Source organism: Triturus cristatus, chromosome 4_2 (genome assembly GCF_964204655.1).
Source record: "Triturus cristatus chromosome 4_2, aTriCri1.1, whole genome shotgun sequence".
NCBI classification, from domain to species: domain Eukaryota; kingdom Metazoa; phylum Chordata; class Amphibia; order Caudata; family Salamandridae; genus Triturus; species Triturus cristatus.
The window spans coordinates 421,910,599-421,938,532 of NC_140586.1; the positions used below are offsets into that span (position 1 = coordinate 421,910,599).

General features: G+C 41.5%; 1 protein-coding gene across 2 annotated transcripts in view; it reads right to left on the reverse strand.

Annotated features, from left to right (window-relative positions):
• DPH5 (diphthamide biosynthesis 5) overlaps nt 1-27,934 on the reverse strand; it is a 344,961-nt gene that overhangs the window by 2,903 nt on the left and 314,124 nt on the right. The gene's annotated exons all lie outside the window — the stretch shown is intronic.

Genomic DNA, 27,934 nt, shown 5'->3' on the forward strand with positions numbered 1-27,934 from the left:
CATTCTACTCCCAACAGTCCCACTCCACTCTAAAAAATGTCACTTCATGTCACACAATGGCACTTCACCTGATGCCACACAATACCACTTCACTCAATACCACTCCTCACAATGGCACTACAATCCAAGCCACACAATACCACTCCACCAGACAATGCTACTTCATGCCACAAAATGCCACTCCTCACCATATCACACAATGCCACTCAACTCCATGTCACATAATGCCAGTACACGCAGCATAATTCCACTCCACACCACACAATGCCATTCTACTCCACACAAAGCCACTCCACTCCCCACAATGCCACTCTATGCCACACAATGCCACTACACTACACACAGTGCCACCCCACTCTACCCTACAAAAAGCCATTCCACACCACACAATGCCACTCCACTCATGCCACTCAACTCAACTTGACATAATGTCACTCCACTCTGCACAATTTCACTCCACACCACACAATGCCACTCCACTACACATATTCAGTGCCTCTACACCCCACACCATGCCACTCCACTCCACACAATGTCACTCCACACAATATCACTCCACTCCATGCCACACAATTCCACTCCATGCCACACCATGTCACACAACACCACTCCATGCCACACAATTCCACTCCATGCCACACCATGTCACACAACACCACTCCATGCCACACAATGCCACTTCATGCCACTCCACTCAATGCTGCTTCACTCCACATAATGCCACATGCCACTCCACACCACACAATGCTACTTCATGCCATACAATGCCATTCCACACCATATCACACAATGCCACTCCACACGACACCACCCAATGTCACTCTATTCCACACAGTGCCACTCCACTCCACACAGTGCCACTCCACTCCACACAGTGCCACTCCACTCCACACAGTGCCACTCCACTCTATTCCACCTCATGCCAAACAATGCCATTCCACTCCCCACAAAGCCACTCCACGCCACATGTCACTCCACCCCATGCTACTCCACGACACACAATGCTGCTCCTCACCACACAAAGCCACTCCACGCCACACAATGCCACACCACTACACTCCACACCACACAATGCCACTCCATTGAATGCCACACAATACCACTCCTCACCACACAAAGCCCACTCCACACCACACAAAGCCCACGCCACATCACACAAAGCCCACTCCACACCACACAAAGCCAATAGATGCCACATCTAGACTGGATACACTCATTCCTCATCGGCAGAACACAGAGAATAAGACTTCAGCCCTTCCTCTCAGAACCGATAGAGACCAGATGCGGAGTACCCCCAAGGATCCTCCCTCAGCCCCACCCTCTCTAACATCTACATGGCCCCCCTCGCAACCATCGCCAGAAACTATGGGCTCAACATCATCTCCTATACCAATGATACCCAACTCATCCTCTCCCTCGCCAAGGAACCCGACATCACCAGGCACAATTTCCAAGAAGGGATGAAAGCAGTCACAACCTGGATGAAGAACAGCTGCCTGAAACGCAACTCAGAGAAAACAGAAGTCCTCATTCTCAGCTCCAACCCCTCCGCATGGGACGACACCTGGTGGCCCCCCACTGTTAGAAATCCACCCACCTCGACAGACTATGCACATAACCTCAGCATCATACTTGACTAATTGCTCACTATGAATCGCCATATCAACGCAGTCTCCTCCGCATACTTCAACTCCCTCCGCCTACGACTTAAAACATTCAAATGGATACCCTCCGACTCCAGGAAAATGGTCCCTCACGCCCTCCTCACCAGCAGATTGGACTACGGCAACGCCCTCTACACCGGAATCAACAAAAAACTCCTCCACAACCTCCAGACCATCCAGAACGCCGCAGTCAGACTAATCCTCGATATCCCAAGGCACAAGCACATCACCCAACACCTCCGCAACCTCCACTGGCTCCCAGTCGAAAGAAGAATAACTTTCAAGCTGCTCACACACACCTACAAGGCCCTCCACAACATCGGAACACAATACCTCAATAACTGCCTCGCCTTCCATGCCCCCAAGAGAAACCTCCGCTAAGCCGACCTCGCCCTAGCCACCGTCCCATGCTTCTAAAGGAACACAGCGGGTGGAAGGTACTTCTCCTACCTTGCAGCCAAGACATGGAACGAGCTCCCCCTTCCCCTCTGGCGAAGCCCAACACTGCACCAATTCAGGAAAGACCTCAGACCTGGCTCTTTGAATGACCCAACGGAGCTGCACACACCACCCACCAGCGACTTGAGACCCTAACGGTTGAGCAGTGCGCTTTACAAACCCCTGATTGATTGATTGGTTCGTAGGCAAGACCAATTGTCTTTGCCAATGCTTTTTTCTCACGGCTGTCCTTACTCTTGCCACCCTCACCTTCCCTGTACCCCTCCCATTACTCGATAAGTAGACTCGAGAGAAAACATTACTCAAAAAACAAACTGACAAAATCCATCTTTTTTCAGCTTGCTTGTGGAGTGAAATTGTAAAAAAATGGCCAATTCTCTGCAGGAGAATTATTATAAACAAACATTTATTGCAGGAATACAGGAAAAAAATGGTCTGTATACCACGCTTCTCTAGACCATAAAAAGTGGTCCAGTGACGTGTGGCCTGCCACAGGGAATCAGCAGCCAATCAGGACTTCCATACGAGTAATGTCCGCAAATTGCATGTGCTTGTAACTTTTCAGAAGTCTGAGTCCTGTTGCTACATTATAAACTGAAGTGGTTGGCCCCTTTTTTAGGTAGTTGTACATGATCAAGACCAAGCAAAAATAACATGGACTGTGATTCACATCTGCATAATGTGGAACACAAAATACCACAACACATGAGCAGACTAGGTAAAAACAAACACTAACCGGCGATTATATATGTGAGTGCCTGAAACAACAAATGTATTTTTAGACCTGGGGAAAAAAACAAAGGGAGGGAACCCAAGAGAAGTTTAAGCAGCCTACATACCAGCCAGTTTGTCCATTTTTCTTTATGAACATCATTGGAAGTATTATTTCTCTGGACAGAGTAACTTGATTCTTGAAGTATGTTGGAATCAGTTCAGGAGGCACATAGGGGTTATTGTCCACATGTGTGGGATTTGGGTCTGTTTACTTCTGGTATCTTGGGGATGACCTGCTATGTGATCCAAAACCTGAGCACCAAGTAAATCGTAACATAAATAAACCTGCTATGCTAGAACTATGGGAAAAAGAGAGATAATGCCTCAGTGTTTCGAGTGATTCGACCTGTGCCTATGGCTGTACCCTTAGGTTGGTTTTTAACAACTAAGCTTTTAGTGATATTGGAGAGACTAAACTGTACTTCAGTTTGTGCAAATCAAAAGGCCTCAGCATAACTAATTACCTTGAGTGCTATGCCCAGGACTCAGTTCAAGGGAGTCATGCCACAATTGTAGTAGCCCGGTTGCAGCTTCTTCGCCTGCCCAGTTCACCTTCTTTCAAGACACCTCTTTGGTTGCAGAGTACAAACCCAGAGCAGCCCCTGCCCCAAATGGGATGAAAGTAATTTGAAAAAGGGAACACCTCTTCAAGCAGGTGAGGTGGGAGCATGATGGCAAACTATTGTTTTCTCTAGAGCCACTCTATACGATCCCTGGGCCCTGGCATTGTTGAAAGGGACAAAGGCCACAGGGGCAAAAAGTCACAGCACCGTGCACAGTGTTGGCAACAGAGCAGGAACCACTTGACGGTAGTTTCAGTCTTTTCAGTGTGTTGCTTTTAGAGACACTATATGTAACCCACAGCAGCAGGGCTTAACCTCTCTGGGTATATTTTGCTTCAATATGCACTGGCACCCCTGCTGAATTCTCATAGGCCAGAAAGGAGGGCCTACACAATCTTGAGGCCATGTTGCTGGCAGTCAGAGATCAATGACACAGCAGTCTCTTCCTGGGCTTCACAGTGCAGGTGTTGCTCATGGAAGTTGTTTAATTCTTCCTCTGGTCAGCTCCTCTTCTCCCACACAGCTAGGCTCTGTGCTACGCAGTCCCCTGCTGCAGAATCACTTCAATTTATTTTCTTTCAATCGTAAGGTGAAGATCCTCAGAACATCCAGCGGTATTTCTTGGACCAAAGGTGATGTTCCCTCATCTGGCTTGGAAGCTGGCTGTTGGAGACACCAGCCTTGGATCACAGAAATTTCTCTAACACCATACAGATGTGCTGCCTCTGCATGGGTCAGTGAGAAGACCTGGTACATTAACTTGCGGTGTCAGCTTCAAACTTATACCCAAGGTTCTAAAACGTAAGTGTTGGATCTTGCCTTCTCTGCAGGATTGCCCCAGATTGTTGCCTTCCTTTGATGAACATGGTTTTGTAGGCTTTAGGATTCCATGCACTTTTTTTCTGCTAACCAGTGGTAAAGCGCTTGTGCTCTCTCCCTTGACATGGTAAAACTGACCAGCAACTAATTGGCACACTTAATTTACTTTTAAGTCCATAGTAAATGGTACTACGTGTACCAAGGGCCTTTAAATATACTATAGGGGAGCAGCACTCCTTGTGGTACCCACTAAAGTAGCTTGCAAAATATGTCTCAGACCTGCCACTGCATCCTGTAATGCAATTTCAAGGCATAAACCTTCCTTTTTAACATGTATAAGTAACCCCTAACAGACCCTAATGTGCCACAGTGCAGGGTGCATAGTATTTAAAAAGTAGGACATGTGTACTTGTGTTTTACATGTCCAGGCAGGAAAAAACATCTAAAGTTGTTTTTTGCTGCTGTATGGCCATCTCTCACGCAGACTAACACCGGCGTACCTTATGACGCTTAATAAGGGATAATTTCAGTTTGGAATCAGATAGCGAAATTATGTTTCCATTCAAATTAATTGTCATTTAAAACTTTCTTAAATAGCAAAGTTGGATTTAAAGTTACTATTCAGAAAATGTCACTTTTAAAAAGTTGGCATTTTTCCACCTAAACCAACTGTGCTTTTCTACCAGTGTCTAGTGTCACATGACTGTGAATGGGTCTTCTGTGGAGGGTTGTGTATGATTTCCAGACATGGTGACAAAGGAGGCCTAGGTGTGAGGGAAGTGGGTTTTCCTGTCAGGATAGCTGGAGAGGAACTCTACCCTGCTGACTGCACTTCAAAGGGCCATGCATGAAGCACACACAAGGAACCTGAAACCAAGCATGCTCTTGCCTTTGTCACACAGAGAGTTTGGAACCAGGACCCGGCGAAGAACTCACCAGGACCTGCTGTCTGAAGAAGGAAGATATGACCTGCTTGCCTAAAACCCAGACCCCCAGAAGTGACTCCAAGGGTCAGTCAACTGACCTCTTGTTTGAGCTACAGGGACACAACAAGCAAGAGGCCTCCCTTCTCTGCAACTGCCCAGCTGACCAGACTCAACTGGACCGGTCTAGATTTGCCTGAACCCAGCTATTGCCCCCCCCCCCCCGAAGTGAGTCCTGATCCTCAAGAGGTGCCCCCAAGTCCTGGACCCTTGGCTGGCATCCTCCTGAACTCAAGGTGAAGATACAGAAGTTTTGGCCTCCTCGTGATCACAAAGCAAAGTGACCTCTTCGCACCTAGAAATGACTGCCTGCAACAACCGCCAACGCAAAGCTTCAGCAAGACATGCTCTTTATGTCAACAGCATGGACACAAAGCTCCGGCAACAATAGGCTCTTTGTGCTACAACAATGACCATCTGCGATGCCTGACCTGCTCCTCAAGTCGACAACGAACACAAACGGCAGCCCCTCGTGTGGACTTGAGAAAGTAACTCTTCATCAGGACAAATATGGTCGCTATATCCAACCCATTTTCCATCACAGTCAGCCTGAACTTGTCACTTTACCCCTTTGAAGTGCAACCAAATAACTATGACTTTCAGGCACTATTTTCACCTACATTTTAAAAACTCATATCTCTGGTTATAGAAAATGGATGCCTGCTGTTTTGGTATCATTTTAGTTATTACATTTTTTTACATTTGAGTAAATTGGTTTGGGATTTTTGTTGTGGTTAGTCTTTACTTTATTACTGTTTGAGTGTTGCATAAATAATTTACACATTGCCTCTAAATTAAGCCTGACTGCTTTTGAGCCAAGCTACCAGAGGATTAAGCACAGGTTAATGTAGTGACTTTGTGTGGTTCACCCTGTGAGGAATGTGTTTATTATTTGAGTGAGAGGATTCCACCCCCCCCCCCTTAACTAATAACCCAATATCTTAAAATAACAATGTTCAAAGCTTAAACACTGCACTTATTCAGTATCTGGAATTTTCCGAAAACACAGTACAACACAGTTTTCTATATCCAGTAGCAGTACGATGAAAGGACTAGGGGGGTCATAGTTAAAAGGTAGTGGTGGATTTATTGCTAGGAGTACTAACAGTAGTGTGAACACAAGTAGTGGCAGCAGCAGTATTAGTATCAGTAGTTGTTGGAACCCTAACTGTAGCATTGATGGTTAGGAATACCGTCATAGGGCTAGTGGTACATGGTATATTCAGCACTACTTGAAGGAGCAGAAAGACTTGTAGAAGAATTGGTTTTAGTAGTTGGAGCTACAGTAAACATAGTTATAGTAGTAGTTACAGTGGTAGTATTTGTTCCAGCTTTAGTAATTGATGCACTAATTCTAGATGTCGGGCATCAACTGGCCCTACCAGTACTTTTAACAAAGAGGGTAGAAGGAACGCTACTAGTATTAATTCTTGGTCTCCTACCTCAGCTGTATTACCAGTGGAAGCATTGCAAATGGAAGTACTCGAAGTACCAGTTCCAATATGGGTTAGTGTTCTAGTAGAACGTAGCTCAACTAACAGCAATGGAAGTGATCGCAATATGCAGCACTGACAGTGTAAGTGAAGGACTACATAAGGGTAAAAAATATATCCCATTATTTCTTACACTAAATTTATGCACTCTAGAACACTTCGGGCCCCTGGAATTACACTTCGGGCCCCTGGAATTACGCAATTTGGTGGGAGCGGCTGATTTTGCACAATTACACAAGCATATGCTTCATAATCTGCATATTCTGTATAACTTCAGATTTGTTGCTTCTAGCTCAAAAGGATCAAACGTTACTAAAAACGCTGCAAAACACGTTGCCGCGTGGTGGAAGGCCCTTAGCAAAGGTTCACTGCTCACTTTTTTGTTGATTATTAACTGCATTTGAGTGTCAACTAGGTATTAATTATATGAAACTTTTCCCCAGATAGTGTTAACATGTGAAAACATTCCAAAACGTGTTACATAATTTGCCTTTTCTATCTATATAATTTAGCCAACCATGCTGCATAATGTAAGTCTCCCCACCACATAATTCCAGTGGTCCGATTATATTGGAAATGAGATGGCAGGGAACTCGCATCCCCACTCTCAGCCCCCCCCCCCCCCGCCCCCCCAAAGAAAAATTACTTTCTACGTTTATTTGACTCAGTGTTCAAGTAGAATAATTTGGACTATGCAATATGAAGACCCCAGCTCACTGACAGCGGTTTCCAGAACACAGAAGTGCAGGAAACAGCAGACCTAAAAAATCTTGAAAGGCCTCAATTTCCATTTGCAAATTCAGTGAAGGTCAAAAGCCGCTTGAAGCCCTCACGCAATACATAAATGTAAGCCTGCGCTAAATGATGCCCGATGTTGAGGGCGGTTTCAAACTTCCAGTGCCTGGTCGCTTTGTGCTGTGGCAAATGACACAGCTGATAGTCTGATAAGAAAGGAATGCCTAGAAACGTGCCCTCTGTACGACAGAAAATATTTTCCAGCTGTAATCTACTTGGTCAGATTCCTTGTAGGGATGCACAGGACATAACATCAGGAAACGCTGGAGAATGTACGTCACTCCTTCGAGGAAGCTCGAGTGCTAATTGGACGAGAAGAAAGGAATGCAGCAGTGAATACGTTGTTGGTACGTAGTCCCATCACCTTAGTCATGTATCCTTCCGATTCGGTCATTAGGCGGAAATGAGTGTGTTGACTAATGCGGGTCGCCTCTCACTCCCATCTAGCCATCAAAGCGACAGGAAGAGCGCAGCACAGAGGGCCACAAATAGGAGGGAAAGAAACATTCTTTGAATGCAAGTAGGGCACCCTGCCTCGTTTGTCACAAACAGAAACAACTCAGAACTATTACTCCTTCTCATGGGCAGCGGTTTTTTGTGATGTGCTACGACTACCAAGAAAACGCGATTAACACAATCTATTAAAAAAACAAAACATCGAATTTAGTAAGAAAAAGTAAATGTGTTTGTCAAGTTGCAGTACTTTTGTCTCCGAGATTCCAGATTACATTTGGGGGCATAGATAGGGTGACCAAACGTCCCCGTTTTCTCAGGACGGTCCCCGTTTTTGGAGAAGTGTCCCCGTGTCCCGACACTTTTCTCCAAGTGACTCAAATGTCCCTGTTTTCAAACAGTGTCCAGGTTAAACACAGAAATGTCCCTGTTTTTCATTGTTCCGTTTGAGCATGCGCATGCATGCTCTCTTTGCACTGTTTACCGCATGTGTCGTCACTGAGGTGAGCGCTGTAGCAAGAAGGGAAATCCTTTAAAGAGAGACATTTTACACGCAGCGCCACCTACGTCATAGTGCCAGCCAAAGTTTCTACTTTGGATAAAACAATATTTCTACGTCCTGTAGCTTGTATTCATAGCCATACAAACTTTTCAGTAGCCCTTATGCATACCGTGCAAGGATTAATGCATTGCTCATTGCATGTTTTATTCATAACCAATTGAGCTATGACTTGACCTTTTGACTGACCTTTCAGATCACGGCAAACTGTTTAGCTGGAAAGGACTTAAAGGCTAGTATTCACGCCTGTGGAAGAGGCGAGCAGCGCTGCTCGAGCTTTTTGCTCAGGTCTTCACACTATTGCACTATGAGAGGATACCAATGGCTAGAGTAACATGACATCCCAGCAGTGACCACGCAAATGTGGGAGGACTGTGTGGTCGGCCAGCCTTTGCCACCCTTAAGACCCTAAGTCAGTAATACCTGGAGAGGAGTTTTTTTTTTTTTTACATTGGTCCATGGCTGCCATTTTGGCAATTTAGCGTTCTGCAAATTACCTCCCATGCTTTTCTGTCATGAGCAACTAAGCAACATTGGAGAGTTGTACATGGTGCTGACGCGCAGCTATAGAAACGAGCATTGATAAAGCTAGTAAATCTGGCGTTTGCTAGCCTGTGATGTTTTATTGATTTTTGGCAAATATATGCTATAGTCCTTAAAAGTGTAAATGTAATAAAGAGTACTAATGCTGCTGTGTAAAGGAGAGGGGTACCACTAAAAGACTGCGGATTTGTTGTCTGTAATGCTTCATCTCGGTCTGTGGAGGGAGCTGTCATTGTAGTCCTTTTTCTATGTCTATGACAGCTGTCAAATAGTCCTACTTTTATGTCGATGGTTACTGCAAACCGTAGTCCTACTTCTATGTCTATGACCTCTCCCCCGTTTTTAGGTCTCGCTGAGCCCAGCGCATGCGCTGGCTCGGAGAGACATTTTGTATGTGGGATTTTCAAAGTGCTGCTGGCCGGCCTAGCGCTTGCGTTCATGCGACCATGCACGCGCGAACCGCTAGCCTTCAGCAGCACTTTGAAAACTCGTGCGTCATCGCGATCGCAATCACTTTTGCTTTCAGAGCGATCGCGATTAAGCACGCTTTCAATGCTTGTTATTTGTTTGTTTGTTTGTTAGGCACAGGGAGATTCAGTGATTTGCCCACAATCACAGGATGCTGTGCGGACGCCGAAGCTCGAACCTGGTTCCCGACCTCCACAGTCGGCAACTCTGGCCATAAGGCCCTCCTCTTGAGGGTAAGTTCTGAAATATGTGCTTGTAGCGTTTAATATTTCCAATCGTACAAAAAATAGGTTGCTGAAAACGACGTCCGTGTTACACCAGGCAATCTCCATAGCCAAACGCGAGATGGACGCAGAAATAAATTAGACAGCCTGAGGCACGAGACACATAGATATTCAGGCTTTGGTATCTTCACTTTGATGCTGTGAGATGATGCTACGTCTGTCACCATTGGTGGCACTTGTGTTGGGCTTTTGGCCGCTGAGGGTGCTTCCTGTCATCGCTGCTGCAATTAATCTGGTGCAGTAGGGACACTTCTCAGCAGAACCGCGGAGCTGAACCCGGTTCACCAGTGCCTCTCGGCTGATACCATTTTAATGAATGGACGCACCTCAGCGCTGTAGATCAGTGCTGTACTATCCGCCTGTTTTAGGTGTAATTACAGTTTGGCACGCGCTCGGCAGAGCTCATTTGATAACTAGAGTTAAGCGCATCTGCCGATTTTGAGGCTGTTTTCATTTGTGTTGCGCGATTTACTGGTACTGAAGTCACCGACCTTGAAAGGAGGAAGGGCTGCACCGGCACTTCCCCCCAGGGCTGTCGCACTTTATACAGAACAGTACCGGCACTCCTTGCCTGGGTTGCCATCCCTTAAACGGAACCGCACCTGTCATAGATGCGGTTTACAGGACAGGCACGGCAGTTATCACTAGGGCTGCCTGCCACACCTTATACAGAACAGTGCCAGGCGGCTGCACCTTCTGCAAAATGAAAGCAAAACACACGGGTCAAAACACTGCAGGTGGGGGCAACTCTTACAGAGGAGGGTAAATAAAAGACCATATCCGGGTCAACGAATGTAGCCTGCAGTTGCCTAGTTTAGGGGTTTTGGTGTGTGTGTGGGGGAGATTTACACCCCCTAATACATTTATTTTTCTGGTAAATTGATGGGTGCAGGTGATTTCAGTCGAGCATAGTGAGGTGTCTGGCGGACTTTTACACACACAAAAAAAAATACGCACACTCTCTTGTTGGCCAAGCGACGTCCCAGGCAACATATACTCAATATACATAGAAGTTGGAACAGTAATGAAAGCTGTCAAGTTCGACCTAAACATCTCAGAAAAGGGCTTCACGGTGCCTCCTGTGTTCTTGCAGCAAAGACGAGTAACATTTATAGACAAATACCGCAGGGCGGGAGGATGCCGCGTGCACTGGTGCAACATGACATGACCGAGGCAAATCAGTTTGCACTATTTGCACCGTTAAATGGATGAATGGTATTTGCACTAAGGCAAACGTGCAGAAATTGGTTGCACATTTGTTCTGTGTATAAATCTATAATATATATAAGAAGTCGAGAACATAATTTTCCTATACTTTAACATTTTATATTTTTTGAGGCAGAAAATATAATCCTTGCTGCATTATTTTTACTACACGAGTATAAGAAATAGTGCAAGTTTATGTTCCCTTTTAAAGGGCTGTAATTGACTATATTTTGTTGCCAAACTGTGTTGTAGGTAAAATTGTTTGTAAGCAAAATAGTGCTATGTATGTTTAGCAGTAGAGCCACGCTCTGTTTTTTTCCATTTTCACCCTGGTGCTAAAACCTTTTAGTACATGCAGTGTTTGAAGTCTGCAAACTCTCCCCCCCCCCCCGTCCACTGTACCCGTCAAACAATTTGTACCATCCAGGGTCTCCCCAGTTCTGAATACGACATCACAAGAAATGTGGGTGGTATGCCGAGGGGATTAGTGTCTGCAGTGACGAGATAAAAGGAGACTCAGGAACCCATATGTCAGGCGCCCATTGAATGAAATATTAATAAAATGTTTTTTATACAGCGCTTAAAATCACACCTCTTCCGCCTCTAGGAGCTGCGAATTAACAGTATGGACAGAAGGAATTGACTAAACAACCCAGTCGGAAAGCAGCGGCGTGGCAGGGGGAACTTAATGCGTAGCCTTTTCTGTATCCCAAACAAGCACAGAAACCCAGGGCGGCTGTATATTTCAGATGCCGCTATTGACCCGAATGCTCATTTGATTAAACGCGCCCTGCGGTTACACTACTTCGATTTGAGCGCAATTTAAGAGGAGGCCGCCCCCAGAAGCGTGCTTACTGCTTAGCAAGAATCAAGGACGCAGGGCCCAGCCAGAAACTCTGCTCCGTACATCAAAGATCTTACCCATGGCTGGACATCCAGAGTCGGGCGAACACTCACAATATTAATACTGTACTCACCTGCCTCACCTAGTTTACTCAAATGATCAACTTGAATAAAAAGCTATCAAATGAGTTGTAAGCCAGAAAGTTCATTTCGCAGACAATCCGTATATTCTCTAATCATTATTATTTCTGTATTTTAATTTCCCTCTCGGGTTTACTTCGCCCGGTTCTAAAGTGAGGACTCCCCCGTCCTTCCAAGGGGCCCTCGTGGCCCCCTTACTCTCCAGTGAAGACATACCCATCGTTTCTGAGCCCCCTGCACGCGCTACATTTCCGGTCTCCAAACCCCCCAGTACACTCCATCCGTTTTGAATCTGCGACACAAATAAAGATACCTCTTTTACTCGAAGGACGGATCGTCTCTGTTTTAATATGAAAGGCGAATCCCCATATGTTTATTTCTATTTTGTTTGTTCAGCAATCAGTACAATTCCCATTATGCCATTTTCATTTGCACATTATTTAAAAAGACAAATAAATTGTCCGAGATAATAATGTAAACGCCAGAACAGTGTGAAAAAAATAAAAAGACCCAGTAGATCAAGTTAAATAAAATAATGGGTGGCAATTTTCAATGTAATGTAAACAGACGGATCAGGTTATGCAACAGTACTTACGAGGCTGTGCAATAGGGTCTCCCCGTTAGGACCAGAGTGGTCCCTTTTTAAAATATTTTGATGTGAGGTTTGTTAGCCCCTTCGCCGCGCATGACGGAACGGTTCCGTCATGCACGTCGGTTGCGCATGACGGAACCGTTCCGTCATGGCCCCGCCCGCGCACGGAATCTTCAGCGTGGCGCGGAAATCCGCGCCGCGCTGAAGAGGTTAACATTGTAAACACGGTTTATTATTCTGATGTGAGGTTTTCTAACATTGTACATATTGTTTGTTATATTGTATGTTGCACATGAATTTCAGATTATCGAATGTTTTTTAAGGGTGCAAATAATGGTGGTTTTATGATGTGATTTTCTTTCTTTGTAATTAAAGCCTCTGATGTTAAATTTCTAATTTGGTGGCACATCAGTTTATGATGGGGGGCTTATTCTATATGTACATTTTATGCATGGTGAATTGCTAATAGGAGTGCATTTGTGAACGAGTGTGTTTTACATTTTGAATCCAAGGGTAAAACTCTTTACCTCTACCATTTTCAATGTAATGTCATATAATTAATCACTGAAAAATACAATAAACAAGCATTGGCATAGCAAATAGGTCTCGCTTTTGGGACCTTATAAGTATTTAGTTATGCAGCACAATATACTTGGTGCAACAACATCAACTGTTGCATGGCTAAACACCTATAAGGTACAAGGTTAAGCCATGCAATAGCTGATGTTGTTGCACCAAGGATATTGTGCTGCAAAACTAAATACTTATAAGGTCCCAAAAGCGAGACCTATTGGCTATGCCAGTTGTAAAGCAGTCAGTCAGTCAGTCAAAAAACTTTATTTCGGCTGTAGAGCCATAAAAGTACAAATAATTGTAACATTACATAAAATACAATTAATTATTATGGACAACAAGTAGGGGCTAAAAATAGTTGTACAAGATATCATTAGGTGGATGTAGGATAATATGCTACATTTTTATTGTATAGTTTGCTATCACCTCTACTACTCGACCCCCTAAAATTGGCGCCCCTATGTATCAAGTATACCCAGGATTTCCTATATGGAAAATTTAAAAAACATTTAAAAAGCAATTAGAATTGAAACATTTTAAAAAAAAAATAATTTAAAAGAAAAACATTACAATTATTCTTACTTTGTAAAGCAGATATTTGTTTTATACAAGAAACTCATATTGATGACAAAATCTTAGATTATATGAAAAAAAGTGGGTTGATAATATTGTCTCTTCTCCTGCAAATGGCAAAAAACATGGTGTTGAATACTATTTTTGCAAAAAGAATACATTGCCAAATTTTGAGAAAATGTTCTGATGCAGATGGAAGATATGTTATAGCTAAAATTAAAATTCATGATTCAGTCGTGTTTTTACTAAATTTTTATGGTCCAACTGATGATGATCCTATTTTTTAGTCCACTCTAACAACATAAATTCTTAAATTGGGTAATGTCCCTCTTATAATTGGAGGAGATTTCATTATATCTGATCCCTTATTAGATAGATTATCTCTAACTAAATTTCGACCTCCTAAAGCTTTTTTTGCTTTTAAATCATTTCTTCAAACTACGAAGCTAGTTGATATTTGGCGTTTACACTTTCCTACAGAAAAAATGTTAAACATTTTTTCTAACCCACACAATTCTCACTCTAGGCTTGATTATCTTTTAATTCCAGACAACGAATTAACTCTGTAGTCAATCCCATTATTGGTAATATTGATATTTCAGATCATGCCTTAATTTCTTTTATTTTGAAATTGAATTCAAATTTTACAACACAATCTAGATGGAGAATGAATACTAGTATTGTTCTTAATGAACAAAATAAACCTAAACTCTTAAATGCTATTCATGATTATTTTCTTCTTAACCCAGAAGGCTCTACTTCCATGGTGAACAGATGGGATGCGTTTAAAGCCTATATTAGAGGTGCTTCTATTTCTATTATGGCCCATGAAAATAACACTTTTAATGCAAATAATAAAAATGTAGATAAACAAATTGCAAAATATAAAAGACTTCTAATGATCCTCAATTTAGATTCAAATTGCAAAAATTTAGATATGAGTTTAATTCAATCCTTAGCAGAAGAGCTGGTATTCAACTCTCAAATTCTAAAGCCAAATTTGGTTTTAATGCTAACAGGTCTGGAAGATTGTTAGCCAATTATTTACGCATTAAAGATAAAGCACAAATAAATTCAATTCATGGCTGCAATGGTAAAATAGCTTTTTCCCATAATGATATTGTTAATGAATTTTTAGATTTTTATACTACTTTATATAATAAACCTAATTTTGATGATGCCTCTTTAATTGATTCTTTTTTTAACTAGATGTGGATTTCCCAAGATTTCTAAATCTGATAAAATTGAACTTTACTCAAGATGAAATTTTATTAGCCATAAAATCTCTTTAAAAAAATAAGTCCCCTGGACCAGATGGTATTCCCGCTAAGTTTTATAAAGAATTTCAGTTACAGCTTATTCCTCATTTATTTAAACTTTTTACCTTTTTTTGGTTCTACGGGAATTACTACTGGTTCTTTTACTGAGGCTTTAATTATTGTATTACCCAAACCTAAGAAAGATCCTACACTTGTGTCAAATTATCGTCCGAACTCTTTAATAAACCAAGACTGTAAGTTATATGCCAAAATACTTGCTACTAAATTATCCTCTGTGTTGGAATCTATTATACATCTGGATCAATCTGATTTTATGAAGAATAGATATTCTGCCAATAATACAAGAACTTTACTACATGTTATTGAACAAGGATCCACGCTATCTCTGCCATCAGGAATTCTTGCATTAGATGCTGAAAAAGCTTTTGATAAAATTCACTGGCAATTTTTATTTCGTACTTTATTATCATTTAATTTTGGTGACATTTTTATCCGTATGATTTCTGCTTTATATTCTTCTCCTATTGCTCATTTATTTATTAATGGCCACATTTCTAACCAATTTTCTCTTTTCAGAGGTACAAGACAAGGTTGTCCCCTTTACCCGCTTTTGTTTCTTCTCGGTATCGAACCCTTTCTTGTTTCCATAAGAAAATGTGATAAAATTACTGGAATCAATATCAAAGAAGTTATTATTAAAACTTTAGCATATGCAGATGATGTACTTTTATTTATTAGTGATCCTTTATCCTCTTTTCCTTCCCTGATGGAAATTATTTCATTTTATTCCACAGTTTCTGGTTACAAGTTAAATACCAATAAAACAGAATTCTTTCCTTTAAATATTTACTGTACTCCTGATATGTTACCCATGAATGAAACCATTTGGCAAAAAGATACATTTAAATACCTTGGTATTATGTTCTCTTCATCTATGAAATCAACAATATCGATTAATTTTGACTCCATCTTAAATTATATTAAAGATAAAACCTCCAAATGGTCTTCACTTCATCTTTCATGGTGGGGCAGAATGGACTCTATAAAAATGACTATTGCACCAAAAATGACTATTGCACCTAAAACAAATTATACCCTGGCTATGATTTCTACTCAATTTCCTTTAAAGTTTTATAAAGCTGTAGACAAACTCCTCTCCTAATTTCTTTGGAATAACAAGTCATCTCATGTCAGTTATAAAAAAATTCAAATTGCCCAAATGTAATGGGGGTTTTGGATTACCAGACCTTGTCCATTATCACAAAGCTTTTATTTTAAAACAAAGCTCTCTTTGGTTTAATCACTCTTTTTTGAGTAATCCCACTTCTTGGCTTCTTATTGAAAAAACTTTGATAGAACCTTTTCCTCTGCCCACTTTGCTAACTATGTCTAATAAATCTCCTTTTTTTCATAAATCTGCTATTTTAAAGTCCACTAAACTAATTTTAAATGATTTAGATTTAATCTTTCAATCACCCATATCCACTACTGAAGATATGTCATTATGGTATAACCCAGTCATAAAACTTAATAGAAATGTTGGATTTTGATGTTCATGGAATAAAGCAAGTATTTTTTACCTTCAAGATGTGTATTACAATAATGCTTTTATATCATTTGAAGCTTTACAAACAAAATTTCTTTTACCTCATTCTGATTTTCTCAAATATGAATCTTTATGTAATTCTACTTTAGATTAATTTCCTCATAATATTCCTTCTAATGTTGAATCAGATTTATCAGTTTTTATACAAACTGTTTCTACTTTATCTCATGGTGTTTCTATATTATATAAAAAATGTCTATCTCTCAAGGAACCAACATTGATGTGAACTCAGCATTCTGGAATAACAAACTTTAAACCTCTATCTATTGATACATGGAAAGTTATCTGGCTTAATAGTATTTCTGGATGGTTACCTGTTTCCCTCTATCAAACTAACTCATATTTTATAGAATTGTTTATGGACTCCACTACGATCATTTCAAGCAAAACTTCTTTCGTCGTCAATTTCTTGGCACTCTAATTTAAATACTGGTTCATTAAAACATATGCTTTATGATTTTTTTTTGTTTTTAAATTTTGGACCGAAAATTGGGATATTATAAAAAAAAGTACTTAATATTCATGATGATGTTTCATTCAAACTGTTAATCTGCAAATCTGTTCTTTCCCATAAAGTAAATGAATTAGAAGGTAAATGTTTCAATTTTCTGTTATCAGCAGCTTTTAAATCCATTACAACCTGTTGGAAAGACGTTTCATTATTATCTGTTCATGTTTGGTGGTCATGGGTTATTTTCACTAGAAGAGGAGCTCAGTTATCGTTGAATGGCATAATCATAATTCTAATACTTATCATTTCTTTTGGAAACCAGTTGATATCTATTTATCTTCTTAAATACATATCTATTTCTTGTTGTTTATTGCTATTATAGTAGTTTAGTCTTCACGTTATAGTAGCTCTATTTTATCATCATTATAATATATTTATATATGCTCCTTTCCCTCCCTTTTGTTTTTCTAGGAACATTATATTTACTGTTTTTACTTATTGTAATTTAATGGCTGTTTCTCATTATCTTTCTATTGTAATTGGGTATTTTTTCGGTACTATTTTTGTATTGTCCTCTTGTTTATTGTTTATTATGAAAACTCAATAAACTATTTTGAACACATAAAAAAAACCTTTCCCAAGGATATTCATGACCTCAGATCACGTAGAGGTCATAAACAGTGCAAGTCAGCAGCCTTCATTTCATCATAAGAAGAACCTGCTCAACCAGGAATGGAAACCAGGAGCCAGGCCAACAGAAAACAAACCTAGTAGTAAATTTGTCATCTAGACAATTAACCAAGACAGAAAACGATATCCTCCAGAAAGGACTAGGATTTGTTCCTACCCCCCGAGTCGATCCCTTTTCACAAACTTGTGAATTGCACCAACTTTTCCGTAAAATCCGCCTCAAATTTTTCTTTGAGGGGAAGGAATACACTCCTGATGAAAATTCGGGTTTACACAACCCTTCCTCCTTTACTCCCCAGAGTGGAATGGTACCCAATGAGGTTTTGACCTACGAACAAGCAGTACTCAAAGATGTGAAAGCTATGACAAAAAATAAGCATTTCAATAATATCACTAAACAAGAGATGCAGGCCATTGAAACACTTGCCAATGACACTACTATTACCATCAAACAGGCTGATAAGGGCGGTGCCACAGTCATAATGGCAACTACAGACTACGATACGGAGTGCCTAAGACAACTGGGGGATAGGAAGTACTATACACCCATATCCTGGAATCCAACTGAACGTCTCGAGAAGATTATCACGGGTCTGGTTGACTCTGCAGAGAGTCAAGGTTGGTTAAGTAAGAAGGAGGCCTGCTTTCTTATCAAGAAAGAACCTAGGACTCCCTACTTTTACATCTTACCAAAGATCCACAAGGGTGAATTAGGTAGTAGTGTTCCCCAAAATGGGAAAAAAACGCACATCAATTAAGCAAAATTGTCATAAACAGTAAACCAGTATATATGATGGCGTAAACAATATAGTATAATAAATTGGGGTGCTGGTAAAACTGTACGCACTTACTACCTAAAAGTGCAGTTGGATGGTCGACAAACGACCAGCCAGTACATATGTAAAGAAAAGGCCAGCTATCAAGCACACCCTGAATGCGAAATGTGTATAACAGTCCATCTGAGTATGTACATCATGTAGAAGAATGTCTCTAGGAGATTCACAATTTCCAATCACAGTCACTGGACGGGATACAGTAATCCACTACGTTATTCAGAATACTCCTCTTTATTGATTGAAGATAGTATCCAAGAGATGTGATACAGTCGTCCAATATTGAGTACAGCTCCAAAAATTGTAGTACAATCGTCCAATATCGAATACAGCCAACACGTGTTTCGTCTGTACTTAATTGGTACAATGACTTTTTCAAGGCTCAGAATCTGTTCGTTGGGTCCACCATTCCAATACATCAATATAGGTGGGGTGTCAAATCACAAATGTTTCTCCATGATAATAACAAAGGAACAATAAGCAAGAACTCAAACTAATTATTGAGGCGATATAGGAGTATACAATGTCCAATCCATACCGACGAGCACACCAAAATATAGTGTGAAACGTAATAATATAAATCGGATAAAGGTAGTCCGACACCAAGAACCACGCGTCTGGTAACGCGAAGAAAGAGTCACGTTACCAGACGCGTGGTTCTTGGTGTCGGACTACCTTTATCCAATATATATTATTACGTTTCACACTATATTTTGGTGTGCCCGTCGGTATGGATTGGACATTGTATACTCCTATATCGCCTCAACAATTAGTTTGAGTTCTTGCTTATTGTTCCTTTGTTATTATCATGGAGAAACATTTGTGATTTGACACCCCACCTATATTGATGTATTGGAATGGTGGACGCAACGAACAGATTCTGAGCCTTGAAAAAGTCATTGTACCAATTAAGTACAGACGAAACACGTATTGGCTGTATTCGATATTGGACGATTGTACTACAATTTTTGGAGCTGTACTCAATATTGGACGACTGTATCACATCTCTTGGATACTATCTTCAATCAATAAAGAGGAGTATTCTGAATAACGTAGTGGATTACTGTATCCCATCCAGTGACTGTGATTGGAAATTGTGAATCTCCTAGAGACATTCTTCTACATGATGTACATACTCAGATGGACTGTTATACACATTTCGCATTAAGGGTGTGCTTGATAGCTGGCCTTTTCTTTACAAGGATCCACAAGGGGACTACACCAATACCAGGGCGCCCGATAGTATCAGGGATTGATTCCATTCTTGAACCTTTATCACAATTTTGTGATCATTTCCTCCAACCTCTAGTAAAACTGATACCATCATACATCCAAGACACCACGGATATACTACGTCAACTGGATCAGTTTCAGAACACTAACACAATCAACTTCCTCATCACTCTAGATGTCGTAGCCCTCTACACTAACATCCCACAGAGGGCCACTCTAGATGTGATCGAGGAAGTTTTGAACTCATCCCTCGAGTGGTCACCTACCCCACCCTCATTCATCATGGAGTGCGCTACACTGGCACTGACTGAGAACTTTTTTTAATTCAAGGGGAAACTGTACCATCAGACGCAAGGTACTTCCATGGGGAGTACCTTCACTCCTAGTGTGGCCTGCCTCTACATGGCAGCATTTGAGGAAACACACATCTTCAATGAAACTAACCCCTACCGGAACCATATCCTTTTATGGAAACGTTTCATTGACGACATCCTGATTTTCTGGACAGGAGACCATAACAGTTATAGTAACTTCCTTGGATGGATTAACAATCTAAATCCTTACCTTAATTTCACTATTACGGCGTCCCCCTCCCAGATAGCGTTCCTGGATCTGACTATTAAAATCACACAGGGTGATCTTACTACCACTATGTTTAGGAAAGCTACTGACCGCAATAGTTTACTTCACTTCAATAGTCACCATCCTAAATCTCTCAAGGAAAACCTGCCCTTCGGACAATTTTTGAGAGTAAGAAGGAACTGTAGTACACTGGATGAATATAAAAGTGAAGCAGCCATTCTTGAGAAAAACCTGACTGAAAGAAAATACCCTCAGAGGAGTATTACACTTTCAAACAAACGGGCACGGAACAATCACAGAGAGGGCCTCTTGGAACACAAAATTAAAAACAATCCGGAGGTACTGACTTGTATTACCACGTTTACACCAGCATCTAACCAGTTGACCAAAGTGTTGAAAAAACACTGGAATATACTGAATACAGGTTCTATGAACATTGAACTACCACGGTTTGCATACAGACGATCTAGAAATATCAAAGACATGCTCATTAAAACTAGACCTAAACCCACAGAAAAAAACTTCACAGCGAGCACTGTGGCAACTCCCCATGGTTAAAGGACACTAACCATATGGAGGATGCAGTGCATGCGCTTTTACATCTACGCACAAGACTATAACTCTGAATAATACCTTTACCTGGGAAATGAGAGCACATACCAACTGCAATACTGCGAATTGCATTTATCTCTTAATTTGCCCCTGCAACCTCTACTACATAGGGATGACAACTCGCCCTATTAAATTACGCATCTCGGAACATCGCAGTAATTTTCGTTGCCTCAAGAGTAACACCAAATTAAGTACCCACTTCCTTGAACGCAAACACTCACCAGACTCAGTTAAATGGTTGATCCTAGAAGCGAATCCCAATATAACTAAACAGTCTTTTTGTGAAAGAACAGCGGTGGATACATCGCTTGTCAACTGATACCAATGGTCTTAACGACGATATTCCCTGGGGTGCAATCAAGATCTAATCTGTCCTGTGATGAACACCATTCGATATTGATCACACTGAATTGAATTGGTCACGTTTTTTCAACCCTCCACTAATAGACATTATTGATATTCCCTACACCTTGCATGTTGATTTGGTACGACATCTAATCGTCCATCGATTATTGTCCGAACGATGGACACTAACTAGTATTAATACGATGGGATTTACTCACTAGATCACTATGACATCGTTCTTTAATCATTGATACACTTTCTTTCATCTTGTGAACTAACATATTGCACACTCCACTCCAATATGTCTGCCAAACACCAATGTATAAACAACGTGTCTGACAACATATCCTACGGCCATTTAGTCTTGAGAATACCTCGCTCCACGCTTCCTACATGAGTTGTATATTCCTTGATCTCATCGCGGTGATTTGGTTTATAGTTTTACGCTATTCCTCTAAGCATTTTCATGGACCAATGCATCATAAGTCCCATTTCAAAATGTCTGCCATACAAGCCCCCTTTGACAAGGGGTGCAGCCACCAAACCCCACCCCCAGTCACAGGTCACAACCTCTCGCGTAAGTCCTTCGCCACTTTCCACCATGCCACCTCCCGGACTCGGTGGAGAGGGCAGGTCACAGCGAGCTGCGTGAGGAGGAGAAATGTGAGTAACGGACAACAAACGTAACTAACTCCCTGTATAACCCGTGCAGGACACGACAAATACGACATTTCAATCCGTATGAGGGCAGATCTAGCTAATCAGCAGTTTCTGTTACTTTGGATAGTAACGCAATGTAAAAGTGTTGTTTTGTTTAAATAAGTCCCCCGGCAACATAGTAGAAGGGAATCATCCGTGGACCCTACCCTGGTAAACCAGTCACACGGTGATTGGTGAGCAACCCATGTGAAGCATAATTAGTATATAATCTGTACCGGCGATCCTATACTTAAACGGGCTGAATGATCTCACACCAGGTTGTGTACTAGACTACATTATGTAATATAGAAACCTAACCTCTTTTGTCTTGACCATATGACATTTTTAAATAGTACATAAACACATATACGAATAATCTTGTTGATGCCAAACGATCTGTCAAATCAGTGATGATTTCAATATTATTCTACAAGACATTAGTTTACTTTTGCAATCAGCCATATCGCTGCCTCTTTGCTCACCAGATAGCAAGGGGAGGGGTAATTAAGACGATGAGTACTCAACAGTTTACCTTAGAGACCATTCTTGTCTACTTAACTTTTTATTGCCTTACATAAAACCGTTAGATTAGAGAGTACCATTGATTGATGCTAACCTTTTCTGATTCAGTCCTAAACATTGAGGAATTCACACTCATGTTCAGTCCACCGAGTACTGTTGATGTCTGGATAATGACTGAATAGGGTGAGTCACATATGTGTGTATTTTCTGCTGCTTTTAAACAGGATTTCCACACTGGTGAGTAGTCACTTTAGCTCACCGTGGGGATTCACCACTACCTTGTTTTTTAAGTCCTGATGAATTTCGCGACACATCACCACTTTTAATCAAGTTAAAGAGTGTGAGTCACACTGAAGGCTCTCTCGCTAATTGTCCCATACAATATGTACCCATGTATATGTTTTACCATACCTTTTTTTCTTTTCCGGTAGCTCCTGACATAAACAGGTATTGTGTTAGAACTTAACATTTAGGTTGTAAATAACCCTAACTTTATTAGTTTGTCAAATGTAGATAGTTTTTTTCCTAAAGGTCCTGACGAATCGCGAGTATACCTACTCAAGGCGAGAAACATGTTGACCGACTCCTTATAATTACATGACACCTTAATACGAGACATTATACTCAAATAAGTGCCATGTCTACACGCTTTTAATTTAGGGTAGGAGGCCATCAGAATAAAATTAATTTTCACCAGGCACTCCTGACCTTATTTTAACCACACTAACATACATCTACATTATCCAGGCCCCACACCCGCACTTCACCATACGGCAGTTGGATAGAAGATCTCCGCCAAAGTGCCCCTTCTAAGGGAGCCCGTTGGGCATTGCACCACCGGCCCGACGAGGAGCAGCCCATATGATGAAGCATGACACCTGAAAGGGTGTGAGAGGGCATTACAATCCAACATATGGATTTCCATCCATGTCCACATGGTGTACTAAACTGGATTTAGCCTTCGTTTTGACTCTACTCTAATTCTGAGGAACTATAGGAACACCTTTTGTAATCATCAGATAAACTACACCACAGCATGCTCTTTCGATGGATTGATTTGCCCACACCTTCAATTGGATATAGTTGTCTAAATTTAGTGACCAGACAAATTCACTTACCTAAATAATTCCTCTCATGCATTATTTGAAGTTACAGATGCTGATGTGATTGTGGGAAGTTGACAATCATTTTCGGCTATGATTAGAACTCATAAATCCAGGATTAGAAGGATCCACTAATGTAAATATGTGCAGTCTTCTCCCTGTACAGGAATCAGAATCCATTATTTTGAAACAATGAAGCTACCAGTCCCTCAGACTGGTGTGGGATTGAATTTGGAACAATGCATTTTTTTTAAACTATGAATGAGCAAATTATTTGTCTTTTAGGTATATTTTTTATTTAGAAAGCCTACAAGGGAGCCACCTTCAGCTTTTCCGGCCACAATGCAACACACAAAGGGGCAAATAAATGTGAACTAAAATGTGAACATTTTTGCCAAGGGAAAAGTTGTGAGGTACAGGTAGACAAGATAATAATTTAAGTACTGAATATATTGGTTACGTAAAAAAGTTAGGTTCATACCCACATCTCCAGGTTTCAAATAATGACACTAAGACATTTGATATCTAGGCCTCTAACCCATTATTGCTTAGTGAGATGGAAAGGGGCTAGACTGTTACCAAAAAGAACGTGCATGGTGTTAAGAGATTAACCCGGGTGTTATAATGCAAAGTGCAATATCTGCTGATGAAGAAAAGAGATGTTTTCCACCAAAGTGCGGGTCAGTGACATTTACCTGCACATTTTAATTCAAAGTAAACAACTCTATCCACTCGTGTGTTATGAATATTCTGGGAGCTATCAATTATCGAGGAAGTGTTCTCTGATTAACAGTTCTGTACAACTCCCTCACTACTCTCTCCAACAACAAAGAGAGGTATTTAAATTGTGCAAGATGCAACACATCCGCTCACCTTGGCCCACATATACCAAATAGTGCCCATATATCAACCAATTGCCATTGACCTAGTCGGTGGAATATCCTCCATATACAGTATGGGCCATAGCTCTACTACTAAGGCCAATGCTGTAAACAGGAAGCTGAAGTGGGTGTTTAGACCAGGAGCGGCCAATATGTGGAGAAAGGGGGGCAGGTGGGTAGGAGGGGGGAAGGGTCAGAGGCCGCGGGGATAAAAAAAATAATTTAAAAAAACGTACTTGCACCTGTCCCATCACGCTCTTCTGCTCCTCTACACCTCTTCAAGAAGGCACTGGCTTCCAGAATGCCAATCCTGAAGCTGCTCTCATGCATGAGAGGGGCTTCATGATTGGCCAGAGTGACCTCGATTTGCGCTCCAGGACAGACTGAGTCTGTGCCTGCTCTGTCCAACCCAGCTGCATTGCTTGAGATTTCCGGCCAAACCATTATGTGCAGTGATGGGCGTGTGCTACCACTCACCTCAGTACCTGTCACTACCAGGCCCGCCCCAAGACTTGGCTGGAAAGGAGTGTTTTATTTTTACTTTCCTGTTTTTTGTTTGGGGGGGGGGGGGGAGGCGACGCTCCTCCTCCACCGCGGACAAGCCGCAACTGGTTTTGACTACAAAGAGGGCAGCTGAACCAACTATTCCTTATGCTAGTGGATATCTTATCATAAAACAGCCACATCATTTGGGCACAATAAACATTTGATCTTAAGAGTCTCCATATAATTTACTGTGATTTAGATGATTCTTAAATCCATAATGCATTTTCGTGTGCCTTTATGTTCATCATCAAACGAAATGGAGAACCAGCGCCTTATCGCTTTTGCATGTCTGCCTCCTTCAAAAAGGGTAAAGTGGAAGAACTGGGGCCAAGAGTGCTGGTGAGGTTGTACCAAAGCGGCCTTTGGAGATAGTGAATTGGTTGGTGGTCCCTGTACCATCCTTAGACTCAAGAGATCCTTCAGCTTGCAAAATGACTTCATATTAAATTGTGTATGTGGAGAGGGCAAAGTTACTGGAGAAGTAGGGTATGGTGCAGCAACATGCCTTTTTCTTATTTATTTCCAAAGCGCTGTGTGGGTTTCTTGGTAGCTTGCTGGGGCATCCATAGTTGAGGCCACTGTCAGTAATGGGGGAGAGAGGGACAAAGATATGGAGGTGCCTCAGTATAAACGAGCAAGGTTGCAGTGGAATAAACGGAAACTCCTGGCACTGGGAAAGTATAAACACTTCATAATGGGAAACAAGTACTTTAGAATATTAAGTGTCTGCACTTCTACCTTTCCAGTTTACAGAATCGAATTTAACGTTCTGTTTTTACCATACCAAGTATGCATTTGTAACACAGGTTCATGGAATGAGCTAACAAACACTACGTCACACGTTATATGGAGTTTAGTAACCCCAAAGCGGTAGTATAACACCCGGTATTACAGATAAAGCGAGCTAAGGGACTACAGAGCCATTATTTGCGTTTTTAGGTCAAGCATTCGAGACCTCTTGTATATACTTTAGTATATACTTATACGTGTATGTATTTTTTGGGCTCTGGAGATCAGCCCCTAGGACTTGTCTGCTTCCGCTAAGGGACTTTTTCTTCTGTTCAACTGCCTCTATTGAACTGTCTTGATAGAAAACGACCAATAGCGATCAGTAAAATACCAGAATTGCTTTCTGCTGAGGAAGTTTCCTTATTTATTTTTTCTCGCAACTGCCTCTATTTAACTTTCTTGATAGAAAACAACCAGCAGAGGTCAGTAAAATACCAGAATCACTTTAGCATTCTCTAGATTCCAGTCCATAGAAATTGTCTTACACGAGCACCCACAGACAATAATATTTTTTTCAAATCTTGTATTGTCAGTGATATGACCACCGAAGGCCCTGATTTTATATTAAAAACAGAGCTTTGGACTATACCATTTCCCGCTGAAAGGCAATATTTCTCTCTAGGTGTTTCCAAACCTGGCGTGCCATGAAGTTTGGTGCTTACTTTGCCTCCATGTTAAAGAACGGTAGAGGTTTCAGCACCCAGGCTAATGTGCTGCATAACAAAATATATATAAGGTGCCAAAGGCGAGACCGATTGCATTGCAAATGCTTGTTCTCTCATTAATGAAAAATAGCAGTTTGCATCAGTGGTTGTGAACGGATGCGAGCAAGTTTTTGCTCTTAGCTTTGTTGCTTAGTTTTACCAGGAAAAATGTGCATAGGAGAAAATATTGGAATTACCCAGGATCTCCTACTGTGGACCTATGTGGGTGAGGAGGATGAGAGAAGTCATTATTGGCAAGGCCGCCTTCTCCATTTACTGGATGTCTCTCAATATTGGGTGAGTTCTACGGGCCTAGTGGTTGTATGAAGTCAGCCTGGACTGGCCAAACATGGAAGCCTTCTTCAGGATAAATGAGGTGGGATGGGAAGCGTCACTTTACGAGTTTTCCTACTGTAAGCTCCTAAACTGACTTTAGAGAGTAGGTAAAAGTTTTTTAAATGTTGGCTCGAAGAAAAAGGACACGAGCAGCACAATTGTGCATCAGCTGACTGGAAAGAGAAGGAAGGACTGCCCAAGAAGACAGGGTGGAGGCTTCATGGGTGGCCACAGCAAAGCCACCTCCTGTCAGGAAACAGATGTGATGGGCCGGGGGTGTGGCTGCCACAACCGTGGCGGGAATCCAACCACCGCTCCCAATCAATGGCGTTGTGACTCTCCAAAGCCTCAGAAGAACAACAAGCATTGCTGCTTCAAATCAAGGACTGCTCCTTGCACCCAAAACCACCGCCAAGGGCGGGAAAAATACACAAGAGGCGAGAGCGCACAATACATCCAGCAATCGCTGAGCAGGGATATAAAGTATAGTTTAAATTATAGTCTTTCTTCCTATGTTGACTATATTTATACAGCGCTGACCACACAGGGAGAGTGGCATCAGGGCGCTTTGAAACCTACTGAAAGCACAGCAGCCACCCACCTATTAACAAAAGCAAAGAATAATAAAAACGTGTTGAAATGCGACAAGGTTTACATTTACGTTAATTAAACAGAACAGAGAAAAGTAATAATGTGGCCAGCCAAGGAAACGGACATGTCAGTATGCATGTCTGTGGCACTACAAATCCAGAAAGGATATGCAAGCCCAGCTTTTTATTATTTTTCCATGTTAGCTGGGCGCCGCCTATGCTTGTGGTGTTCTGAAGTGTGCTTTGAAAGAGTGCTCCCATGTGCTTACAAGCGCTCTACAAACCACAGTAATTGTACTAAGTGATTACCCAGCGAGGCCGTGTATTAGTTCATGGGATTTCTGTAG